Consider the following 25165-nt stretch of genomic DNA (forward strand, 5'->3'; position numbering starts at 1 on the left):
AGTGATCTGCTGATCACAGGTCTAGTTGTCAGTATCCCACAGCCACTCCCTCACGGCTGGTATACACCCACACCACACCCATCCAGCACACGCATCACAGGACATGTGACCCTGCCAATGAAAAGGGCCAGGCGCACGTGCTCGATGCCATTTCCAACCTCTCTCTGGGTGTATCTGTGTGGTGTTCATGTAGGCATGAGGGCCCAAGGCCCTCCAACATCACATTTCTCCGGCCCCGAGGTGACATGATGGCATCCGCACCACAATACCCAATCATACAGGGTCCATGACTTGTGGGGCCCAGATTTTGTAGCACCGGATACACTGCAGCCGGAACAGGCTGTAGTGTAGTTCCTATATTCCCAATAGGCTCTGCGCATTGAAATAATATATACTGTAGTTTAGACCCTACCGAATATATTAAACTTAATAGTGAGTGCCAGCTAGCTCAGAGGTCACTGGAAACTTTCTCGCATAAAGAAGAAGGCATTCGTTTCTGACAACCGCATAAACATGACAACTTTGTTTCCCAAGAATAAGAAATCAAATCTCTAGAGTCGCAGAAACAATAGATAACTATTTTTACTCAGTCAATCGTGCATGCTTCGTTTCACCAGAGATGCAGAGAAATAGAGAGACGGGCGTTTTCAATAAAAGTATTTATTGAACAGTCTTCTTTCTCAAGCATTGGAAATGAACTGCTACAATCGTAATACTGGTTATAAAGTACAAGGCATATATTACAAACAGTATTATAAAGTAGTACTGTAAAAGCATGATGGTTTCTAAGCCATAAAGTGCATAAAATGTATAAAATACATACAGTAATAAATAATGACTAAAAGTACGATGTGGCAATGTTTTTTGCAGCTGCTATCGCAGGTAAACTGGTGACATGGGCTGTTAACACCAGCTTGTGAGTGGGGTGATACATTTATCACCACTTTGGCCGTTAAAGTGCAGTTAACTCGGCGATAAGTCCTTGAGAATATGCCCCTCAGTATTGCGTATAGCACAGGTGTGAAGCTGTCATCAGTTTTGATGACATTATCAGCATTCTCTGCGTTTCTATTTACAAACTGTAATATCTCACAAGAGCAAAATAATAATTAGAGGAGGGCAGATCTTGTGAAATTCTGTGTAGCGTAATCATGTGGAATTACAAAGAAATACAGCGAGATTACGCAGAATTGCACATAAAGAGTAATTCTACATTTAGCGCTATTTTCTAATCTGCAAAATGCCCCGACACGAGGAAGCATTTTGTGCTAAAAAATAGCACTTAGTGCAGCAGAACATTAATAGTGAGCGCAAGCAAATGCTTGCACTCCCTAAACATGCAGTTGGTGTAGGATTTTTCCACAACTTACACCCAGTAGTTAGAGCTAGTTTCTGTATTACTTTCAAAATGCTCTGTCATGATGTTCTCTACATGATATCCAGTAGTTCTACTTCTCCCCTTTGAAGTTCTATTCTGTCATAGGAGCTGTATGTTCTGAGAATGTTTAGGTTTTAGGTTCAAGTAGTGTTGGTTGTTGAGTCAGTTAGTGCTGGACTCAGTGGTGGGTGGACCTGCCAGCTGTGTAGCCTCTAAGAATAAACCTTTCAACTTACCGTGACTCTGGCGTCATTACTACAAAATGTATGGAGTCAATTTGGCTACACAGCAGAACCCTCAGCGTGGATATTATCCTAAGTTTCCAATTCATTTCTCAGCATGCTGTGAGCCTTCAAGCATGACCAGTCTACATCACAACGGATATGCGGTAAACAGCTGTCTGCCTCTCAGATCATTGTTCACCACTTTGTTCCTGCACAGGAGCCGCCACACCGATTGTCCTTCATTTGATTGCTTCACACCTTTCACAGCGGACATTGGGCATTGCAAGCTCTGCTTCTGTCTATTCCAGATTCCTGTTTGACCTGATTTCTGACAAATCGATACTTTGAGGTGGACTACTCCGGTACTTGGAAGTATTTCAATTTGAGAGTCGAGCTGTTGGCCTTGAGCTCTTGCCGTTTGCCTCGCGCCCGAGAGCAGGCGTTACTCTTAACGCATGTGCTGATTTCAGGACAGCCCAACGCAGCATAGCTGTTCATACCGAATGCTGCAGGTGCACCCTGCATCCATGGTTACTGTTGCTACGAGCTCGTCTTGTGACTCACGTGGCAAACCGCAACCCTTTTTCATCGTGAATTGCCCAGCTGTCCGTTTTCTCCATCAGTCCAGTTTTGCCATGGTCGTGAGTATTGCGAGTCTCAGTGATTCGCACACCCATAGTCACATATTCTTTGGATATTTGTCATAATCTTTGAAAGGAGATTTCAGTGATCCACACACTTTTGACTCAGCTGGATATCTACCTGGTGGATCACAGTGATTCAGATGCTTTTAAGATTTTTACAACACTGTTTGAATAATATGTAGTTAAGGCCTACCTGTAAATTTGCTTCAACATAGTTTTTAGTTGCATGTATTTATTTTGGTCACATCTTTCACTACAAATTTCTCTTTAGAAATACTTTTGTACCATAGTGCATACTTATTATAACCTGTTGTGATTCCGTGTGCTTTTTTACTAGTCTATATCAAGTTGTTTATTGACATGTGTACGATGCAAACGGTCACTCCTCCTCCAGTAGTTCTAGACCCTCCTGGTGAACCATCTGTTAAGAAGGTATAGTTTGATGCTTTTGAAACCTATCTATAGGCCATTGGTGCTCTTAGATTTATTGCTGAAAGGAAGAAGTGTTTATTACTCCATTCTTTAGTTTTTGAGGGCAGGTCCATTTTCAAACATTTGCCTGACCTACTGCATGATGATGTTGAGAATGTTGACGAATATCAAGAAACTGTAAGTAAACTTAAAGCCAGGTTCGATAAACAACCCAGTCTTATGGTTCTAAGACACAAGTTCTTCAAGAGGAAACAATCTAAAGATGAAGATGTAGAGGCATATGCATGTTTTATGGATATTAGCATCAGTTTGTATATTTGAAAACTTTACTAGGCAACTTATCAGGTACCAATTTGTTTGCAAATGCATTGATAAGCAGATTAGACAAAAATGTCTTGCCATGGGCAATCGGTCCCTTGATGAGACTATCAAAGTAGTAAAGAGCATTAAGATCTTGCAAGTTTTGTTGAAAGAACTCGATGACAAGCCCTGTGAGAGTGTCAATGTTGTTGTGGGAACTAGTAAATAGAAACAAAGATTTGTCAGAAATATTGGTTCCTCAAGCACCAAGAATAAGGTAGATAATAGTTGCCCCAACAATATGTGTCTCTGATACGGAAACTCCTCTCACCCCAGAGGGGGTAGATGTCCTGTGGCAAACATCATGTGCAATTTCTGCAAAAAAATTGGAAATTTTTCAAAGGTATTAGGAGAAAATCACAAAAGAAAACCATTGTTTGTGTTGTGGTGTCTGAAGATGAGTCTGATTCAGAAGTAATTTCTGTGATCAGGGATGAGGACAATCTCTCCCAAAGCATGACGGATGAGCCATTTACAGGGGATCCTTCTTCCTATGTTGATCCTATTGTTGACGTGAGTAATGGGGACAAAGTAGTGGAGAAGTGTGGCTCAATGGTTAGAGCGGCAGACCCTGATGCAGAAGTCTGGCCCGGGACCAGGGTTCAATTTGCGCCTCGGCGGGTCTTGGGCTCAATTTCCTTGGACCTGTTAATTCTCGCCTTGTTGCCTATTCTAATCATGGGTCCCACTCTGCAACTCTGGGCAATAGCTTGCTTAATCTCCACAATGGCCCCAACAACGCTAGGATGCCTGGCTTTACCTTGTGGGTGCCCCGGAGTGGGCACTTCACAGGGAAAGGCCATGAAGGGTTCCTCAGTGGTATTCGTACAAGCGTCGAGATGCCTCCGGGTAGTCGTGCACTATACAAGTACCTCTACATTTACATTTACATTTACAAATAACTCAATGTATTAGTTGATTATGGGGCCAGAATCACCATGATAACCCAGAAATTGTTTGTTAAGACATGGGGTGATAGAGATTTGAAGCCACATGATCGGTCTCCTGTCTCTTATGAAGGGCGCAAAATAGAACCTCTGGGCTTTATTGAGGATGTAATGAAATTCAAAGGAAGAAGGTTCAGAGGTAAATTATATGTTGCTGTCAATGGGCTAAACATCCCTGAAACATCCCTAAACAAGATTTATGGTTTCAAACATAAGATTATTGTGAAGGATGGTGCCATCTCGGTCAAATACAAACCTAGAGGTGTTCCCTTTAGTGTAAGGGACGTTCTCAACAAAGAACTCAGGAGTTTGTTTAACAAGGGCATTATAGAACCCAGTGAATCATCTTTGTGGTTGTCTCCTTTGGTGGTTGCTCGCAAGAGGTGTGGACAGTTGCGGGTATGTGTGGACCTGAGGTCACTTAATAAAGAAATCTGGGTTGATTCGCACCTTTTGCCTAAAATCAATTACCTGTTTGCATGTGTCAAGGGTGCTCAAGTATTTTCCAAGCTTGTCTTGGTCAGTGCCTATCACAGATAGAATTACATGCTGACTTGCATTTTCTTACTGCTTTTGTGTCACCCCATTTCGATATCGTCGGATACCTTTTGATTTGGCACCTGCTGCCTCAGTATTTCAAAGGGTGATGCAGAATATCGTGAAGGATATTGAAGGGGTACTTGTTTTTCAAGATGACGTGTTGATTCATGCCAAGGATAATTCTTCTCACAATGTGGTTCTGTGTAAGGTGCTTAGTATATTCGGGAAAAATTGTGCTGTTCTCAAGACTGAAAGTGTACATTTTTATGTAAAGAAATAGTATATCTTGGTCATTTGATATCACAGGAGGGAATAAGGCCTAGACAGGGACTTACTGAAGTTATTTTGAATGCTCCCATACTTAAGGACAAGACTGGTGTTAAGTCCTTGCTTGGTCTGTGTGAGTATTACTCGAGCTTTATTCCTAATTTTGCCACTGTTGTTCATCCCATCAGCAACTTACTTAAGAAGGGAATTAAATTTGAGTGGCCTTACTCTAAACGATCATTTGAGACCCACTCTTTCTTTACCACTCCGGACTTTTGTCACTCTACAGTTGAGAGGCGGTGGAGATTACGTAAATTGATTGAGCCGTGTCATCAAATGGGACTTCAGGCTTACTTAATGAACCCCGCTAGACTCAAAATCATGTATAAGAACACTACCAGGGTTTTCACCTCAGAAATCCAAGCGAGAGAGTACATGGACTCATTAAAATCAGATACTGGAGCAAAAATTGGATGATTAACCGATTAGAAGTATCTCATTTAAATCCATAGTCTAATTGATAGAATGTCATTAGATAGGGTAGAGGTAGTAAAATCAGTAGTAGTATTGTCAGGTTGGTGGATATAAATGTATAGATAAACACTAGGTGATTTTTTTGGTGATGGAGGGAACGTGACTGCCAGACACTATCACAGAGGCCATAAGCCTACTTGCCTTGTTGGGTGGAGGGAGGGGTGGGGGGAGGGTTGAGAGGCGAGGGGGGGTAGGGGGTGGTACAGGGGTGAAAAACGGGGAAAAACTCATCATCAGAATAAAAATGAAATCAGATATGGTTATAATGGGAAGGAAAAGTAGATGCCAATGGGGAAGGGGAGGTGGTACAGTGAACAGAATAGAGACAAAAAAAACTAACTTTTATGCGTATAGTTACAATTAATGTTTGTGGGTTAAATGATGCAAGAAAAAGAAGGGATCTGAGAGAATATTTTAAAACATTGCAAGCTGATTTAATTTGTCTTCAGGAGACACACATTGAGATATCGCAGAAGCTTCTTTTGGAACAATTGGGCTATAACTTAATGGCCTGTACGACCCAGGGCACAAGGACACGTGGGGTAGCGATACTGACACGAGGAAATACTGTTAGGCTGAAAAAAACAGGTAGATAAATATGGCCGATGGATCTTGGTTGAATGTCAAATACAAAATTTTAATTTCACATTATGCTCTATTTACGCACCTACAGTTGATGACCCGGAGGCCCTTATTCATATAAATACACAGTTGACCAATTGGCCGCTCCCGATTATAATGTGCGGTGACCTTAATATTAATGGCCTTGACGGGCTGTGGCAGAATGATCCGAGCAGGTTCAAAGGCAGAAAGAAAAAATAGAGCTTTGGTTAATCTTATGATGGATAATGGACTAGTCGATACTTGGAAGCAGTTAATGGGAGGGGGAGGCAGCACATACTACTCGGCACCCCATAAAAGTCTAGCACAGTTAGATTACTTTTTGATCTCTCCCTCCTAGGTGTCAATAGCAAAAATCAAAAAGCTACCAAGGTTGATGTCAGATCATAACCCACTTTCCTTGGAAGTCTCTCTACTAAATGTATGTAAAAGTATAACCTCATGGACATTTGAGAGAGCATTACTCCAGGATGTAGAATATATTGCCCACATGGAAACTTGGCTAAAAGAGTTTTTGGAACATAATAGAGGCTCAGCACCACCTTCAATAGTCTGGGACGCAATGAAGGCTGGTATAAGGGGAGAAACTTTAAGCTATTCTCTCAGATGTAGCAAACTGCAAAAAGAAGCAATAGAGAAGACGATAAAGGTGGTAGTAAGCCTAGAGGAAGAACTGGTAAAGATTATAAGGGCCAAAGGAGATGTGACAGGGGTGATACAAAATTTAGCCCAGGCTAAAGCAGCAGTTGGTGAAGTTTATGCAGCAAATGCAGCGGGAAAGTATTTAGCAAGGAGGGAAGAGCAATATGAATACAGCGAACAAGTTGGAAGGATTTTAGCGATAAGAACTCGACAGGCAGCTACTAGGGGGCAGATAACAGAAATGATTACAGAGGCAGGGGCAGTAGTTAAAAGTCCAAAAGAAATATGTTCAGTATTCCAAAACTTTTGCAAACAATTATATAGCCAGGAGGGAGAAGAACCAGAAGGGGGGAAATGGAGAGTTATCTTGAGGCGGCTTCACTAGATAAAATTACTGAGGAAGACAAGAATATGTTGGAGGTAAATTTTACCCTAGAAGAAATATTAATGGCTTTTAAGGGTTTGCCGTCGGGCAAGGCTGTAGGACCTGATTTAATACCACTAGAATTCTATAAGAAATTCTTCCTAATCCTAGAAGGTGATATTAATATGCTCATGGTCTCAATTCAGAATGGAGCTGAGCCACCAGAGTCCTGGGGAGAAGCGTCAATAGTGGTTTTTCTAAAGAAGAATAACATTTCTACTGATCCCGGGTCATACAGACCGATCAGCTTGTTGAATAGTGACACTAAGGCTTATTCTAAAGTAATGGCTAACAGGCTGAGTTTGGTAATAGGCAAGGTGGTGTCCCTTCGTCAGCATGGCTTCATCTCAGGTATGGGGACAGCTGATCATATTAGAAGGGTCTTTACTCTGTTTGATGGAATGGCAGCCTCACGAGACCCTATGTCCTTAATATTACTGGACGCTGAAAAAGCATTCAATAGGGTTTCGTGGGGTTTCCTGTGGGCAACAATGAGTAAACTCAACTTTGGGAAGAGGTGTTTAAGTGGGTTAAAAGCTCTATGTAGATGTCCGACTATAAGGGTGAGAGTAGCGGGGGAACAGAGCGAAATTATAAAAATTGAGCGGGGAACCAGACAGGGATGTCCCTGCTCCCCGCTGCTCTTTGCTTTTTATATAGATTCTTTTATAAGACACATAGAAATAAACATGGATGTCTGCCCAATTGTTCTGAATGGGTATGAGACCAAAATTCTGGGATATGCAGATGATTTGGCAATCACATCATCAGCTCCAGTAACAGCGTTGGAGGAAATAGAGAAAGAGGCAAAAAGATATGGGCTCCTGTCAGGATATAAACTAAATCAGGCAAAAACACAGATAGTTGTAAATAAATTTGTTAAGATATATGACAAGAGAGTAGTAGAATCAGCTGTCTATCTGGGTGTCACGATAACTTCTAACCTATCCAAGGTGGTTGAGGAAAATCTGGTCCCAGTGATCAGAAAGGCTAAACTAGATCTGGATAGGATGGACAATTTACATTTAACAATAATTGGACGTAGCAATGTTATTAAGATGCTATTCCTCCCCAAAATCTTAAACTTCTTCCAAACAATCCCTTTAATATTTAATAACAAGTGGTTTAAGGAAATTGATGGGATCTGCAACCGATTCAAATGGGCAAAGGGCAGAACCCGGAGGGCCATAAAATTTATGGCGCTCTCTAAGGAACGGGGAGGTTTGGCCTTGCCAGACTTTAAGAGTTACTACCTGGCAGCAGCTCTGCATTATCTCAGAGGACTCTTAGGGGGAGGTACGAAGGATATTTGGAGAGATGGGGGTGCTAGCCCGGACATATATGACGTATTGGTTCGGGACTCTAATAAGGGATTGCTCACATTTAAGGAGCTAAACTATTATAAGAGAACAAAGTTTAAGGTCTTCAGTGCTGCTATATTAGTTTGGTCTACTGTTCGGAAGAAGAATAAGCTAGGGAGAATGAATTTTTACACCCCTCTATATAAAAATGAACTCCTTTCGGAGGTTTTCCATGATCAAGTGATGAAGAGTTGGGATAATCTGGGGTAGGCACAATAGGAGATATTATGGATGATTCAGGTCTAATTTCTTTTGAAAGGGCAAGTCAACTATACAAGTAAGACCGTAGAGATTTTTTTAAATACTTGCAGATAAGGTCAGTAATACAAAGGAAATTGGTAGAGAATTGTAATTTCAAGAGAAACGATTTGATGGAATTCATTTAAAATGAGAAGGGATGCTCAATCTCACAACTGTATGGGGCATTGTGTCAATATAACGATGATGATAGGATAAAATCTTTTGATAAATGGAGAACAAAACTAAATTTAGTCGGAAATGAGGGGGAAAAAACATTAAAGTTTACAAATTCTATTGTTAAAGTGGCAAACTTACAGGTACAATGGTATAAAACTTCTTATGAACTGTATTATACACCGCACAAAATAGCACGTTGGGGTGGAACTGATGGGATATCCTGCCGGAGATGCCAAAGCCTGGAGGGTGATACAATTCACATGTTTGCATCATTTCCTAATTTAGATCCTCTCAACATGCGATTGTAACATTCCTTAATTATGAACTGAGGATCTCTGTTAAGCTAACAAATGTGGTTATGATTTTGGGGGTAGGAAATGATGGACAGGACATACCGCATCAAGAATTTATATTCATTGCAATGGCCTTAGTTAGACTTTGCATAGCTACTTTATGGAAGGATCCTAATCCTCTGTCATTTCACCAATGGCTTTCAAGAATGCTAGCTATGTACACTCTGGAAAAAGCTTTATACGAAAAAAACGTGTGGAAAGCGATGCAGATCGGTAAACGGATCTGGACACCGGTTGAGCAATGGAAACTGAAATTAGAGGGGAAAACATAAAAAGATATTTTTATAAAGATAGGAAAACAGCCTGTATTACTTAAACTGGTTATGAATTTAATAATATTATAAACGGGCTTTTTTTCTGTTGCTAGCCCTTCTAATTTCATCCTTTTCTTTTTCTTTGGTAAATCTTTCTCTGCTAATATTTTGCATTGTATTATGTGTTTGGAGAAATGTAAATTTTTATGATGAGCATTGGCTATATGTTATAAATATATGGAATGGAATAATCGTTACAATTGTATTATCTGATGATGAATAAAAAAAAATAAAAAAAAGAAGGGAATCAAATTTGAGTGGTCTGAAGAGTGTAATGATGCCTTTGATAAAGTTAAATCCACTTTAAGGAACAGTGAGGCTCTCAAACCTTTTGAGCCTGACTCACCATGCTGTATTGCTGTTGACGCTAGCCAGGTGGGATTGGGAGCAATTCTTACACAAAGTTGTAGAGATAAAGAGAATACTGTAGCGGTTGCATCAAGGGTGATAAGGAGTGTGGAGATCCAATACTCGGTTATCAAGAAGGAATTGTTGGCTTGTCTGTGGGCAATTGAGAAGAATCCCCCAGATGTTTGGAGTAGATAGTTCAAACTGCTTACCGATCACAAACCAGTAGTTTCTCTTCTGAGTTCTAGCACTAGTAATTGTTGTACCCCTAGAATAACGATGATGGTTAGCAAGTTGTTGCAATACCAGTTTGATGTGTCTCACATTTCAGGGGGAAAGAGCGGACGTGCAGACTTTCTTTCTTGTTTTCCACAAAACAAAGATGAGTTGTGCGATGAGGATGCAGAAGATTGTTTTGTGGCTGCTATGGATATTCCTGATCTTAATGTAGGTTCTGAGGAGGACTTGATGGGTGCCTAGGAAGAAGATTCTCTTCTTCAACAAGTATTTGAGCTGGTCGGGGAAGGTTGGCCTAGAGAAAAGGTCTTGTCTCCTCTTCTACAATCATACTGCAAGGTTGAATCTGGAATTTCTTTAGGGGATGGTATTCTATTACGTTGTGATGGGCTCATTCCACCTTGTTCTATCAGACAAGTTATCATCAGGAAAGCTCATGAAGGGAATTTCGGTGCAACACTCACCAAAAGTTGCATCCGTGAAGACTTTTGGTCACCCAGTATAGATGTGGAAATAAATGATTTTGTGCAAAATTGGTGTGTGGTGCCGCAAAGAAAAGTTTTAAAGTGGTGACACCACCTTTGTTGTCTGTTGTGTGTCCCTCTAGTTTGGACAGCTGCCCAGAGCCCTGCACTCACATTGAAAATGTGGGGCTCTGCTTCTGTGTGAAATGCCATTCTATCAGTCATCCCACCTGCTCCTTTAGTGCCCCCTCGCCAATCAATCTGATCACATCACAAATATATTTTTCAAGGGAGGTGTATTGACATCCCTCATCAAGGGGTGTGGTGGCATTCCTGGGGGTGCAGAAGTGGGAAAAGGAAAACAGTGGGTGGGGAAGTGGGCAGCAGTAAAGCCAACAATTGTGTTGGCTCACAACCTCAGGAGCATGGCAGCACCTCCCTTAAAAACCTGCCCTGAAGCCTTGTTTACCTTTTATGTTTTGCTTTGCCATGCAACAAAAGGGCCCCTTTGTTCCAAGGACCAGCCGGACAATATCAAGTGAAGAGATGTGGGCTGCAGGAGGAGGAAGCAGCCTGAAAAGTCTGACATAGCAGGGCTTAGCAGCAAATCTACCAATTTCATCCAAAGACACTGTGTGGTACCAGCAAGGTCCACAGTGTGAAAACGATGCACAGGCTTGCTAAACAAAAATTTGGACGAAGATATGGAACAAGTGGCATTTCACTCCAGCCAGAGGTGTGGACGATCTGCTGGACCATGAAGCCAAATAAGGGTGAATATGCACTGCACAGATCTTTAATAAGTTTCAAGGTCCGGAGCATACAGCCCCTTCATCGCATATGGGAGAGTGAGTGTATTCCATCTCACCCGTGGCTGCTTACAAACCCATGACAAGTGCACCATCACCGCACACATGTTCTGGAAAACAGTGCTGGCAGCAACATTGGGATATTTGCAAATAAGAACAGAAAACTGGAAAACACCACAATCTTCATGATGAGGGAGAGCAGCAGGCAGATCTAATGGTCTGTTGCCTTTGTTAGGTGCTGCAACCCCTCCCCATAGTTCTCCAACATTACTACTCTATGTGAACCTGGATGCCTAAATATGTCAACCTGGTGTGTTTTCCACTGTAGTGGATTATCCAGCTGTATTTGCGTCATGTCCACAGTAACGGGTAATATAAAATAGTTATCCCAATTGATACACAACCCAGAATGACTACTGAAGAGGACAACCTTTCTGAGTACTGGAGAGAGATTGAGTTCCGGGTTTCAGACATAAAAGAGTTTATCATCCGCGTAGGCGTATATTATCAGATTGTAATGCGGGAGCGTGCACCCAGATGAGCATGACATTAATGCAACACACAGGCCAAAGGCTCAGCAACAAGCGTGTACAACAGCGGAGACAGGGGGCAACCCTGGATTGTGCACCTTGTAATAGGTATTGGGTCTGATTTTATTATTTTGTACTGCAAATGAGCGAGTAACTGTGTGAAGGTGTCTGAAATATAAAACCAGAGGATTTGAAGGGTCTGGTTTCATCACAGGAAACAAGGGAATATTCATAGGAGAGATGCAACTTCCTATAACACCTTGTATTCAAGTTATTCTAGAATCTCCCTATCTTGATTTTGGCCTCAATTTTTAAGGAGTATTGTCTTTGAGGTTGTGAGGTTTTTCCTCACTGGAATTTTACGATAAGGGCAACCATCAACTCATCCCACATGGTTGCAGTATAAAGCAGGAGCACGCGCTAACACCCTCTCCTTGGTATATGCTTGTTTAAGTGATTCTGGAACGAGGTTGGGAAAAGCTGTTAAAATTACTCTTTCTCCGTTGGGGTACTCCATTGCAAAATCAGGTGGCCAAACCTTTTTGGCCAAGAGAATATCGTAGCTGTATATTAAATCCTCAAAAAAGAGAACACTAATATTCCTAGGTACGTTCCCCCCCCCATTGGAGTTGTATTTCGTATAAACAATGTGAGGTGCATACCTTAGTATCCGGTGTCTCCACCTGGATATATTTACTCGGCACTACTCAGCGGTACATAAACCAGACAATCTGGTGAACTATTGTGACTTCTACCCTGCTGTCCAGCATGGTCACGACCCATAACCCGCTCAGAAGCAGTGTCCTCAATATCCGTGGCATGCCTGACCTTAAGTCCAGTTACCTTCTTTTTTTTTAATATAGATTTGAATGTTTTAGGTTTATCATCCTGGTCAATGATGTAGTCAGATGAGGGTTGTGAATCCTTCTACAGTTTCATGTGCTCCTCTGATCTGCGCTCTGACAGTCCTCTTCTCTCCGAACCTTGATCAGATGACTCCTGAAAGGAACAAGAGAAATTTGTATCAGTATCTTGATACCTGTCAGGCGGCCTAATATTATCACGGTTATGCAGATTATAGCGTTCTTCAGAGGCCTCCTGTGTAGGAAACCCACCCTGTGATTTAGTTTTGTCTTTGTTTTTCTTATTATCCCACTTCCTCTTTGTGGAAGATTTGGGTGCTTGCTTAGAGTTCTCCTTTTCAGAATTATTCTTTAGTTGTGGTTTACAGGGTCTGGCTCCCGAATGATCTCTACCCAGCATATTACAGGTTTCTTCGATGATTTTAGGTAACTCACACTCCTGTTGCCCTGCAGCTAAAACTCGTAGGCGCTTATTTATAGTCAAAGCTGCTGCTCCCCCCGTCATGTTACTTAACATAATGGTGGATACTGTGGCAAAATTGCCCATCAGTTTCATCCCCAAATCCCGGGCAGGTGCTGCCCCATACTCATTCTGAATCTGTTTGAGGATTTCTGGCAAAACAGCTAATGAAGGGGTACCATGTGTTCTGGTATATAATGCAGAAAGGACTGTACCATACATGGTGCAGTCTTCTACAGGGGGAGCCATCCCCATTGGCAAGCAAATTGCTAATATACTGAGTTTTTCCTGTGGTACTGTATGGGTAAACACTGGTTCAAGCTAACATGTTTTTTGTGCAAGCCAAAACAAAACCTCCTCCCGTTTGGTGGGGATCTTACCAATGGCTGCATTTAGTGTTTGTGGGCTAATGCCCAGGGCAGCAAATTGTGGTTGTGCAGCTTGAACAGTCCTCGCAGGGTTAAGTGTCATTGTTCACATAGCAAACTGTGTCAAACATCTGTATATTGTTACTGAGTGTCTGTATACTGCTGACAAATTCTCAGCATTAGGATGCAGTATGCAGCTGGCTAAAAATGGCCATGTTGCTCCCTCATTTCTGTGGAGACCTAGTCTAACATCTTCTTTTACGTGTAATAGGGCGCCATGAAACCAATATCACTGTTCTTGGTATGTTAAAGGTATCTCTATTTTTTGTATAGTGTGTAGTTATTTGAAACTTCATTATGTTGGTATTTGTGAAATAGCCTGTTGTGTAGTCTGTTGCCTGGAATGTAACCCATGAATAGATCACCCTGTCACATATGCTTTGTTAGCCTCAACTACAAAAATAACATCTCCACCAGTAAGTTTGAGACCATGTTATAATACTTTCTGAGTAACCATATATCTGCAGTTCTTAGCAATATTAAGTGTACCAGTGTTGTTGTCTACTGACTCAATGGATTACAGAAAATGTAACTCAATGGTACTTACTCTTTTGAAGTGTTTAAGCTTAAACAACCTGCAACCAACAGATAGGAGTTCCCTACTCAGCTGAGGAGGATAGTCCCTTCCACCATGGGCATCTCTGCTTATGAGTTCTGTAGGGGTTACTATGTATGCATGAGAGAACTGCTCAGGCGATCCATTAAATAGGAACCCAATCTACCACATTGGTGGTGCCATGGGGCATGCTTTCCACTTTTCAGTAGGAACTGTTTGTTTGTTGGACAACAAAAACAATGGAATCGTGCCGGACTGATTCTGTGCACCCCCTCAAGAAATATTGGCCTATAACCCTGCTAAATCACAGTACCACCATATGTACCCCTAAACCTAGTACGGTAACAATTGGTTTGGGCAACCTCTGAACATGACAACTCTGATCCCCAAGGAATCGCGGCAACAGATCTAGAACCCTTTTGCTCAGTCACTCATGCTCGCTCAGAGAAATATATAAAAAATACACAAAGGGGCGTTTTCAATATTCATTGAACCATTGTGATTCTTGTATAAAATATATGTGCTGCAATGATTAATAGGGCAAGCCAATTGAAAGGGTGAAACAGTTTGCATATCTAGGTAACACGTTTAGTAGGGATATGAAATGGGATTCGCTGATCACAGCTAGAGCACAGAAAACAAGTAGAGTGGTAGAGGGGATTTTTAGGATTGCTTTTAAGTTAGGCCACAAGCCAGTTCCTGGGCTTGTTACCATATACAAGGCAAAATGCATGTTGGTTGCATTGTATGGGGCAGGGGTGTGGGGTTACCAAAGAAGCCGCCCGTTGCAAGTGGTGGAGAACAAGTTTATAAAACGCCTGTTGATGATTCCTAGCAGTGCTGCCACCTCATTTTCTCATCAAGAAGTGGGGTTGATATATAAAGAAGATCACATTGGCGCTGCCATCTTGCTTCTGTGGGCCAAAATCTGGGCCTCAGAAGAGTTACCGTTTTCAAGGGAGATCATCGAAGACTGTATTAACTTGGACAAGTCTTTGAGGACCCCTTGGCTTCAGTTTGTGAGGGATAGGTTATTCCAGATGGAGCTGGGTGAGTACTTTGATACCCCGTCAAGCATCCCCATTCATGCGAAGGGCAAAATTAAAGAGGAGTATGGGGTCTGAGCAAAAATGCGCCATTTACAATTGGAGGCACCTGACCCCAGATGCCCGTTCATGCATAAACAGCATTATTACATTTCCTTTACTATGAACAGCCAGTTGTGTTTTCTTTTAACAAGATTCCGTCTTAGCATGTTGCACTTTCTGGTAGGGTTCCCTAAACAATCCGGGTAGACAGACAACCTTACTCTTTGCCCATGCAACAATAGTACTACCTAAAGCACTTTGCACTTTATTCTTTTTTGAGCACTTTACAAGGATCAAAGGAACAGATTTTTGGTGCCCTTGTTAAAGAACATTTGCCCATGTACATATTTAGAGGGCTTCAGACATTTGCAATCATTGACTAATCCGGTTAGTTGCACTGCAGAATTCAATTTTATTAAATCAGCAATGGTCATTTGGAAACGATATGAAGTACAGTAATTAAAGGGGAATGAGGAAATGAATCATGTTAAATACGAACTAAGCTCGACGATCATCACTTCATCTATGTACAATAATGTTTTTTGCTTGCACATGAACTTTTATCTCTTTTATAATATTTTTAAAGGAAAAAGAATGTATTTTAAACTCAAATTGTGTATTTTAAACTTGGACTGTCTTTTTGGTTGAAACTTTTATGGCTGTGTGCCGAATAAAGTCAATTTGAATTTGAAATTTGAATTTGATTAATAGACAGAAGCAGACATCTGTGATTAGCAATATAAGGACAGTGAAAAGGAAGAACGATTCCACCATCGTGCTAAAACTGTTTATGTATGCCGGCACATATGTACTGTGTCTAGTGTACTTCTACTTAAGCATTCCCTAACCTAGATGTCTAGGGCAGGTGTTGTGCGAAGATCCTCTATTGGATGAACTAAATCCCCAATACCAGAAGACAAGGTATGTAGGGCCCTGTCTTGGTCACAGTTTGAACATCCCTCCTCGCGGTGGGTAAACAGGAATCAGCGGTGCTGAAACACAGATAATAGCTATGGCATTGCAATGACATCAGAGTGGTCCTCTAATTAGAGTACGGAAATGTGTGTGTATTTATAACAACAGCCTCAATGCTTCTGTATCAAGGCTGCAGCTGAGTCAAGGAAGCGACCCGATTAGGGTCACCTGGGTCACTCACGACCACCTCCCAACCTTCCATACCAAATAAAGAGTCGGTCAGACAATAGAGAATACAAACCAATATCTATTTATTCAGATAACTCAGAGTGGAACCCAGTATGCCCAGTCTGTTAGGAGTGCTGCCGAGGGGCTGACATCAGCAAGCATAGAGATACATTATGTGCATTTCAGAATCAATGAAAGCACGCCCACAATGGAATTTTCCAAGCAGATACAGCAAAACAGTGAAGTACAAAAAGCAAATCTCGATTCTGCGGCAGGACACACTATCTACCAGTCAAGGTCATTCTGCCTGTGCCCACCACTAGACAAGGGGGAGAAGGCCTCTATCTAAAGGGAAAGGTATGCGTTAATAGGAAGTCTATTCATTAGTGAAGTAAAACCTAGGCTTGGAGAAACAAACCTGACAGGGGCGTTATCTCCGAAATAGCAGGGCATACGTTTAAATTCTAACACAAAATGGCACCAACTAGCATCATCTCAACCATCATTCAGGGCCCACCACTAGGCAGCAGAGGGAGAAATCATAGCAAAGCACGGGCAAACCACATGACAAGCAACCATAAGGGCCCGTCCAAGTGCCACACTCCACACTACAAAAAACAGAATCAGTGACCATAGATGTAGGGCCCCACAAAGCGGAATTTGTACTAGACAGTGGAGCGACGTGCAACATAATGTGTGCCACAGAATATGAAAAGATGAAGAGGAAACCGCATCTACAACAATCGAGAGTAGAGGTATTCACCTGGGGTGCGAAAAGACCAGTAACGAACTTGGGAAAATTCACAGACACTCTAGCATACAAGAACAAGACAATAATGGAAGAGATTCACGTACTAAGAGGAGACATCCCAGTGCCATGTTTATTAAGCAACGTCACGACACAAGTCATGGGTCTGTTAGAGATGACGTACCACATGTCCGACAAAGGAAGCATCCTAAGAGAGTATCCGAACCTAACAAAAGGACTAGGAAAATTGAAAGAAGAAGAAATAAAGTCATTGCTGGATCAGGACATCATTGAGCCAGCTGAAGGACCAACACCATGGGTATCCCCGATAGTAGCGGTACCAAAGAAGGACACTGCACAGATCAGAACATGTTTTTATATGAGGATCCCAAACACTGCCATTGAAAGAGAACGACATCCAGGGCCGCATCTGGATGACATGATTAGCTGTCTGACGGGAACGAGACGATTCTCCAAGTTGGACCTGTGTAAGGGACACCATCAGTTAGAACTTGATCCACAATCGAGGTACATAACGACCTTCTCAACACATCTACGTCTGTTCCGCTACAAGCGGTTGAGCTTCGGGATCTCATCAGCCGCTGAAATCATCCAAGAAACTATCAGGCAAATAATAAGACCCATCAAAAACAGTCTCAACTATAGTGACGACCTTCTTGTGTTCGGAAAGTCAGATGAGGAACATGACAGAGTACTGAGAGAAGTATGCTCACAACTAGAGGAAATAGGACTAACACTAAATGAAAAAAAATTGAAATAGGAAGAGAAGAATTGGTGTTTTTCGGGCACATCTTCTTGGAAAAAGGAATGAGACCAGATCGCAGCAAGGTAGACACCCTAGAAAAGGCAAAACAACCAAGAGACGTAGCTGAAGCACGGTCATTTCTCGGCCTCGCCAGCTACTGTGCGCGGTACATCAGAGACTTCGCGACAGTGAGCACACCACTGCGAGAACTGACGAAGCAGGGACAAACGTTTGTGTGGACAACAGAATGCAGTAAGGCTTTCAAAGACATAAGGGCGTCAGTAACAGCAGTGGATCACCTGGCGTATTTTGACCCGAACTTATGCACTAGGCTGACCGTGGATGCCAGCCCAGTGGGTCTGGGTGCGATACTGGCTCAACACAAAGAAGGAAAGGAATCACCATGATGTGTCGTGGAACATGGGAGCAAAAGCCTGTCAGACGTTGAGAGAGCCTACTCTCAGCCAGAAAAAGAGAGCTTGGCAGTGGTGTGGGCATGTTAGCACTACCACATGTTCATCTATGGGAAGCAATTCACGATAGTAACAGATCACCAGGCCTTGGTAACAATAGATGGCAATCCGAGCGCCAAGATACCACCATTCTCAGGAGAAGTATTTAGCAGGTTCATGGACTACCTTGGGATCAAACATCAGAAGTTAACGCCCCTGTGGCCACAGGCCAATGGGATGGCAGAACGCTTTATGGGGACAATCAAGAAAGCAATACAAAGAGCAAAGCTGACTCAAATATCGACTGGGCAGGCACTGTGCCAGGTGTTGAGGGATTACACGAATACCCCTCACAGCTTCACAGGTCGATGCCCAGCCAAACTGGTGCTAGGGACAAGACTACCACAGATGGAGGCGAAGATGAGTGCGGATCGGAGCGACATTGCAAAAAGAGATCAGGAAGCAAAGATGAAAATGAAAGCCTATGCGGATCAACGGAGACACGCGTCCAAATCAAAACTGAATGAAGGAGATCTGGTGGTGGTGAGACAGAAACAATATCGAAAATCGGACAGCCCATTCTCCAAAGATCCACTGACGGTGATGAAAGTGAAAGGATCGATGATAACAGCAGCCTCCGACCAACAACGAATCACAAGAAACAGCTCGCACTTCAAGGAGCTGAAGGCGGAGGAAGAAGAAACGGCAGCAGTAACTGCAGCAGCATGGAGGGAGGAAGATAGAGGACAAGGAAGCGATGGAGACACAAGACCACGAAGAACATGCAGAAAACCTCAGAGACTCATTGAAGAGATGTAGAGCGACCAGTACTCTCTCTCTCTCTCTCTCTCTCTCTCTCTCTCTCTCTCTCTTTCGTCCTTTCCCCTCCATCAATATAACTGTAAATAAGGACTGTCAATGGTGGACGACAGTGATTATGGTAAATGTGTCATAAACATTTGTTTGCAACAAGGAGGGAGATGTCGTGACCTGACAGTGTGGGCTACTGACAGTAGGGCGCTAGGACCCTGTTGGTCCTCAGGGAGAGTGACCAGGTCACCAGACACCATATCCGGTGAGGGGACAGGAAGAGGAGGGACAGTGACCAGGACAGTGACTAGGATGGATGTACTGATGAGCAGCTGCATGAGATACCAATAAAGAAATATACCCGACTAACCTGCGCGCTGTGTTTGGTGTACCTCCCGGCAAACAGCCTAAACACGACAGTCCCTGAGGCAACCCCAGCAGCAGGAGACTCTGCCCCAGTCACAGTCAGTCTCCATGGGCCTTGGCAGTCCTGCCAGGAGAAGCACAGCCCAATCACAGGGGGAACACAGCAGTAAAGCAGAGTCCCTGTCCAGGCACTGGGTGCTCCGGTGAGACAGAGGGGGTGCTCCTTGGCCATACAGAACCCCGCAGAAGGCCCCGTGGCCGCACCCAGCTCCGGTCACGGAGCAGTTGGCTCCGCGGTCTACACTCAGCTTCAGCCACACGGCAGACAGCAGCAGGCAACAACAGGGTCCCAGGCTCTGTTTGCAGTGAAATTTCAGCGGCATCAGGGGCACTTGTTGTGTAGTCCCCCACTTACTATTAGGATTTTAGCGTTTGTTGGGCAACGTAAACATAGCAATTGTGCCAGACTGATTCTATGAACCCTGCAGGAAATGTTGTCCTAAAGACCAGCTAGCCCACAGTGCCACCATATGGCCCCTAAACCTAGATGGGTGACAAATGGTTTTGGCAATCACACAACATGATGAGCCTGAGCTCTCCCAGGGATCATGGTAACAGATTGAGAACCCTTCGCTCATTCACTTGTACTCTCTTTCTCTCAGAGAAGAGAAGTATATAAGGAATACACAATAGGGCCTGCAAGATTTATTGAACCAAAGGGATTTGTGTATAAAATATATGTGCTGAAATGATCAATAGACAGAAGCAGGTAAAAGTGATAAGCAATATCAGTACAATGAAGACAGTGAAAACATCCACCATTTTTCCAAACAATGTATATATGCGAACAAATAAAAGCAATCTCTAGATGGCATACTCCTACTATTTTCTCCCTAACCTTAGCCTCTAGGGTGTGTTTGTCTGTCAAGAATACCCCATTGAATGCCTCAATTCCTTTACCTTAAGGGAACATATGTAGGTCCCCGTCGTGGTCACAAATTTCACATCCCTCTTGGCAGAGAGATCAGAAAGCAGCTGGGCTGAGGTTTCAGAGTGTAGTGACCTTGCAAGCCACAGCAAGTGCTCCTCTGCCTCAAGCCAGTAATGCTTGTTTATTTAAAGCAGAAAGCATCCTTGTCCTGGGACGGATTCCAGTTGGGCCACCATTGTTTATGTGCTATAGATAGCTGTGTAGCAACATGGGATAAAACAAATATTTACATTTTAACAATGTATTTATAGACCTTGGTAAAGGTATCATGATAGTGTTCTTGCAAAGTTGACTTTGTAAGCAAGTTTCATGGAAACTAATTTGCACTGCCATGGATGCACATGTTTGTCAAAAGTCATTGTGTGAGAGTGAAGGCAACACAGGAAAAAAATGTGTTTACATGTAAAATGGCAGTGTTTCTTTCTTGGCCCAACCAGGACACATGACACACTGACTTAAGGAGCAGGCAGGATGACAGTCAAGACTGCTACAGGTGTGTATTTTGCTCGGGATTATGAAGGATGTTCGATGCAGCCGAAGGAGCTTGCCTGGAGGGCGAACATCTTCAAGTCAGGCAAGCTCCGCCCCCAATCACTGGGTAGTTACGCAGTTATAGTTAGGTTTGCGTTTCCATTGGTTTGCCTACATCTTTGATGACGTTTTTTGGAGTGATCCGTCAAGCGAGGCCCAAAGCTCAAAATCCCTATCCATTTTCCCTAGAAGTTTTTGGAAAGCTTTATCTCAAAAAGTGCTGAAACAAATTATCCAAATGTAGCAGGAAGCTTGGTCCAAAAAGTGTGCTTCTTGGAATTTAGTGTTAATCTGTTCAGTATTTTTTGTGATATTTGAGATCAAATTTATTTGTATATCTGGACGGTTGGGTTTGAGGGGCTTTGGAGAGGGTCCCTCAAACCCAGTTTAAAAGAAATAGAGCATTCTGATTGGTCCAGGGGACTTTATTTCCACTGAGCCAATTCACTCTCACAGTAGTTGTGCTCCTGTGGGAGCAAGACCTCTGATTGGCTACTTGTATCATGTAACATGTAACTGTAACTTTTTACTCTTGCCCTAAGGTAACTATAACTTGCGCCCTTGCCATGCACAGCTAATCACCCCACATATTACATTACTCATGAGATTTCCTACTACATCATTGATAACATCACTGCAACATTTGATGTAACATCATTGATGAGAACACTATGCATGTCTGGGCATGAGTTACAGCTACCTTGGTGCACAATTTACAGTTACTAGAGATAATTATTACTGGTAAATGTCAGTACTTTTTAGTTCAAAAGTGACATTGTTACTGACATTTTCACCTAACTTTAATGCCACTTTAACCTTTTTTTTCAGTGAATACATATAAACATCAGTAGCACACAACAAATCTATTAGGACACATGGTGTTTACACGTGTCAGTAATAATGATTTTCAATGCAATGTTCCTTATGAGGTAAGCAACAAAATCACAAAATACATTACATGCAATACGGATTATGTTATGTTATCTTATTTATATTTGTAAAGGGCAGCGGTTACCCGAGAGTGTCCTGGCGCTAGCTATTGCTATCTGAACAGAGGTTGACATGGGAATACTATATGATGAAAAGTCAGGTATGCAATCCCTTCCTAAACGTCATTAGTTCGGTGGCAGTTCTAATATGGTGAGGGAGGTAATTACAGTCCCTAGCTGCACAGGTGACAAAGCTTCTCCCTCCCCAGTTGACTTTTTTGATGCAGAGTACTGACACCCTCATGGCACCTAAGGAGCAGAAGGCTCTTTTGGGGACATACCATTGAAATTGGTGTTTCAGATATTCTGGCCATGTTCCTTGAAGGGCTTTAAGAAGGGTGCACAAGGATTTAAAATGCACTCTTTATCTAACTGGAAACCAGTGCATCCTTTTGATTTCCTTGGTGACGGATATAAATTTTGGTGTGACTGTGAGCAGTCTGATGCCACCTTTTGCAGAAGTTGAAGTTAATTTAGCTGTTGCTTTTGAATGTTCAAGTAGAGGCTGTTGCAGTATTCAAGCCTTGATAGAATGAGAGCTGTTATAACTATGCGTTGACTGTCCTCTGGCAAGAAAGGCATTATTTTCTTAATCATTCTATGAAGGTGGAAACTAGCAGATGCCACCGCATTTATCTGGTCCCCGAAAGTCAGCTTATCGTCAACAATAACTCCCAGATTTTTCACTTTCCTAGTGAGTTTTCGGAGGGTGCCTAATTCCTCCTGCCACCTGTCTGGGGTCCAGAAATTGACATTTTTTCCAAAGATAATGGCATCAGTCTTTCCTGAATTTAGCTTCAGGCAGTTCTGGGTCATCCATATCTTGACTGAATTCATGCAGTCATGGAACCTGTTCCCCTTCTCTGACTCCTGTCCCGGCAGCAGGGACACCACAATTTGCACATCATCTGCATATGAAGTAAGCTGAAACCCAAAGAATCTAATCAGTTCCTCCAGAGGAAACACGCAAACATTGAAAAGGGTGGGAATGAGGGAAGGCCCCTGCGGCACCCCGCAGGGTAGGGAAAAGGGTTTAGAACAGAATTTTTCCAAAGTCACAATTTGAGCAGTCTATGACTTTTCTAACCCGTGTAACATCCTGTACATTGGTAGCACCATACACATTAAAGGTAAGCATTGGCAATGCCAATAGGTTTGGCTTTAAAGTAATGTTGTAAGGTTATGTGAAGTATTTCAAGTAAATAGCATGGTAATGGATATGTATTTGTGTGGAAGCAAATGACTTTAGAAATATGTTGATGTAGGTTAAAAGGTCAAGTGGCAGTAGCACTGTCAAGCCAGGTGTTAGAAATGGGGTCCATAGCTGGCAGTGGTTTGCATCCTATTCAAGAAGGGGTCCTCACTCTAGTCAGGGTAAGTAAGTTACACAATTAAGATAACTCCTGATCACCCCCTTGATAGCTTGGCACACAGAAGTTAAGTTTTTCCCAGAGGCAATGTGTAAAGAGTTTGTACACACACACACACAGGAACACAGTGAAAACCCTACAAAAGGACTCCCCACCAGTTTAGAAAAGTAGCCAATATTTACCCGACTAAAGTAATACCAAAACAACAAAAAATAAATATCCACGAGTTAAGATATGAATTTTCAAAGGTTAAATAAAGTTCAGTTCTTAAAAATTAATGGTTGCACTTGATCAGGACAAAGTACCTTAGAGGCGTCAAAAATCAAAGACGATGAGAGGAGCAAGGGAGGTGAGGCACTGAAAAAGCAGATGTGTTACTTCCTTACTGAATGAAGGAAGACTGCAGTGACTTTCTCTTGCCAGTGGGAATGCTCTTGTTGTAGGCAGCATGCACACCAGTTTGCATGGTTAACTTGCCCTAACCCCATGGCCTCTGCATTGAAGAGCATGTGTGCAAGCCAGAGTGCTCAGAGGTTCAGGAGGAAATACAGATTGACAAGAGAGCAGATATTGAGACTTGTTTGGAAGTTTCAGGGTGAGAAACTAAATGAGCAAGAGTCGGTATGGCCAGATAAACTCTCTGAGCTACTCACGGGTTAAAGGATCAGAGGGGGTAACTCCCAGAATCACTCTTGTTTCTGTTCACACTCCATAACAGCAATTAAATAAATGAGTTGAGGACTTGCTTGATGCAACTATAGATGTGCTTGGGGTAGAAGTGTGTGATGCTGACTGAAGGAGACTTTACTGGACTTATGCGGACACCAACCCGAATATCATTAAAAACAGCAGACCTATAACTAACCTCCCTCTCCTCACGAACATAATCAAGAAATGTGTGCGGGAACAACTCAACACCCACATTGAAAAATAAACTTACAAGACACCTTGCACTCAGGTTTCAGGAAAGGCTGCAGTACAGAGACTGCCATACTGAACATCATAGATGATTTTCACAGGTCTCTTGACAAAGGGCAGGCTTGCTTCTTAGTCCTCCTGGATTTATCTGCCGCCTTCAACACTGTCAACCATTACATCCTCCTAAACAACCTCTCAAAGAAAGCAGGCATCAATGGAACTGTCTTCAGTCGTTTGCCTCCTTCTCGAACAAGTGCACACCGCAATTCAAATTCAACAACGAAATCTCAAATGCACTGTCTGTCCCGCAAGGTGTCCCGCAGGGGTCAATCCTGTCCCCGACTCTAATCAACCTCTACATGGAACCCCTTGCAGTAATCCTAAAAGAAGCTAGAATTGCCTATCACCTCTACACTGATGACACCCAACTCTACATGAGCATCTCATCCGTAAGAGACATCCAGCACCTAAATAGTACTCTTCACATAGTGGCTAACTAATAATCACCTCAAACTCAACCCCAATAAAACAGAACTCCTCATCATTCATTTCAAAGCAAAAATTCTTGTAGCAGACTGGATAGACTGGATAAACAATATCAATGTCCTAAACTGCAAACTGTCTCAACTCGGTCAAATCCCTGGGAATCATACTCGATAGTCACTTAACTATGGAGGATCATATAACACCTCTGCGAAAATCGCCTTCTACTCATTGAAAAATCTAAAATAAGTCTAACCTTTCATTCCCAGTGATGACCTAAGAACCATGGTACAAGCCGTTGTCCTCCCAAAGTTGACTACGGTAATGCAACATTAACGGGCCTTCCAAAAACATACT

The sequence above is a fragment of the Lissotriton vulgaris genome, chromosome 8 (genome assembly GCF_964263255.1).
Source record: "Lissotriton vulgaris chromosome 8, aLisVul1.2, whole genome shotgun sequence".
NCBI lineage: Eukaryota > Metazoa > Chordata > Amphibia > Caudata > Salamandridae > Lissotriton > Lissotriton vulgaris.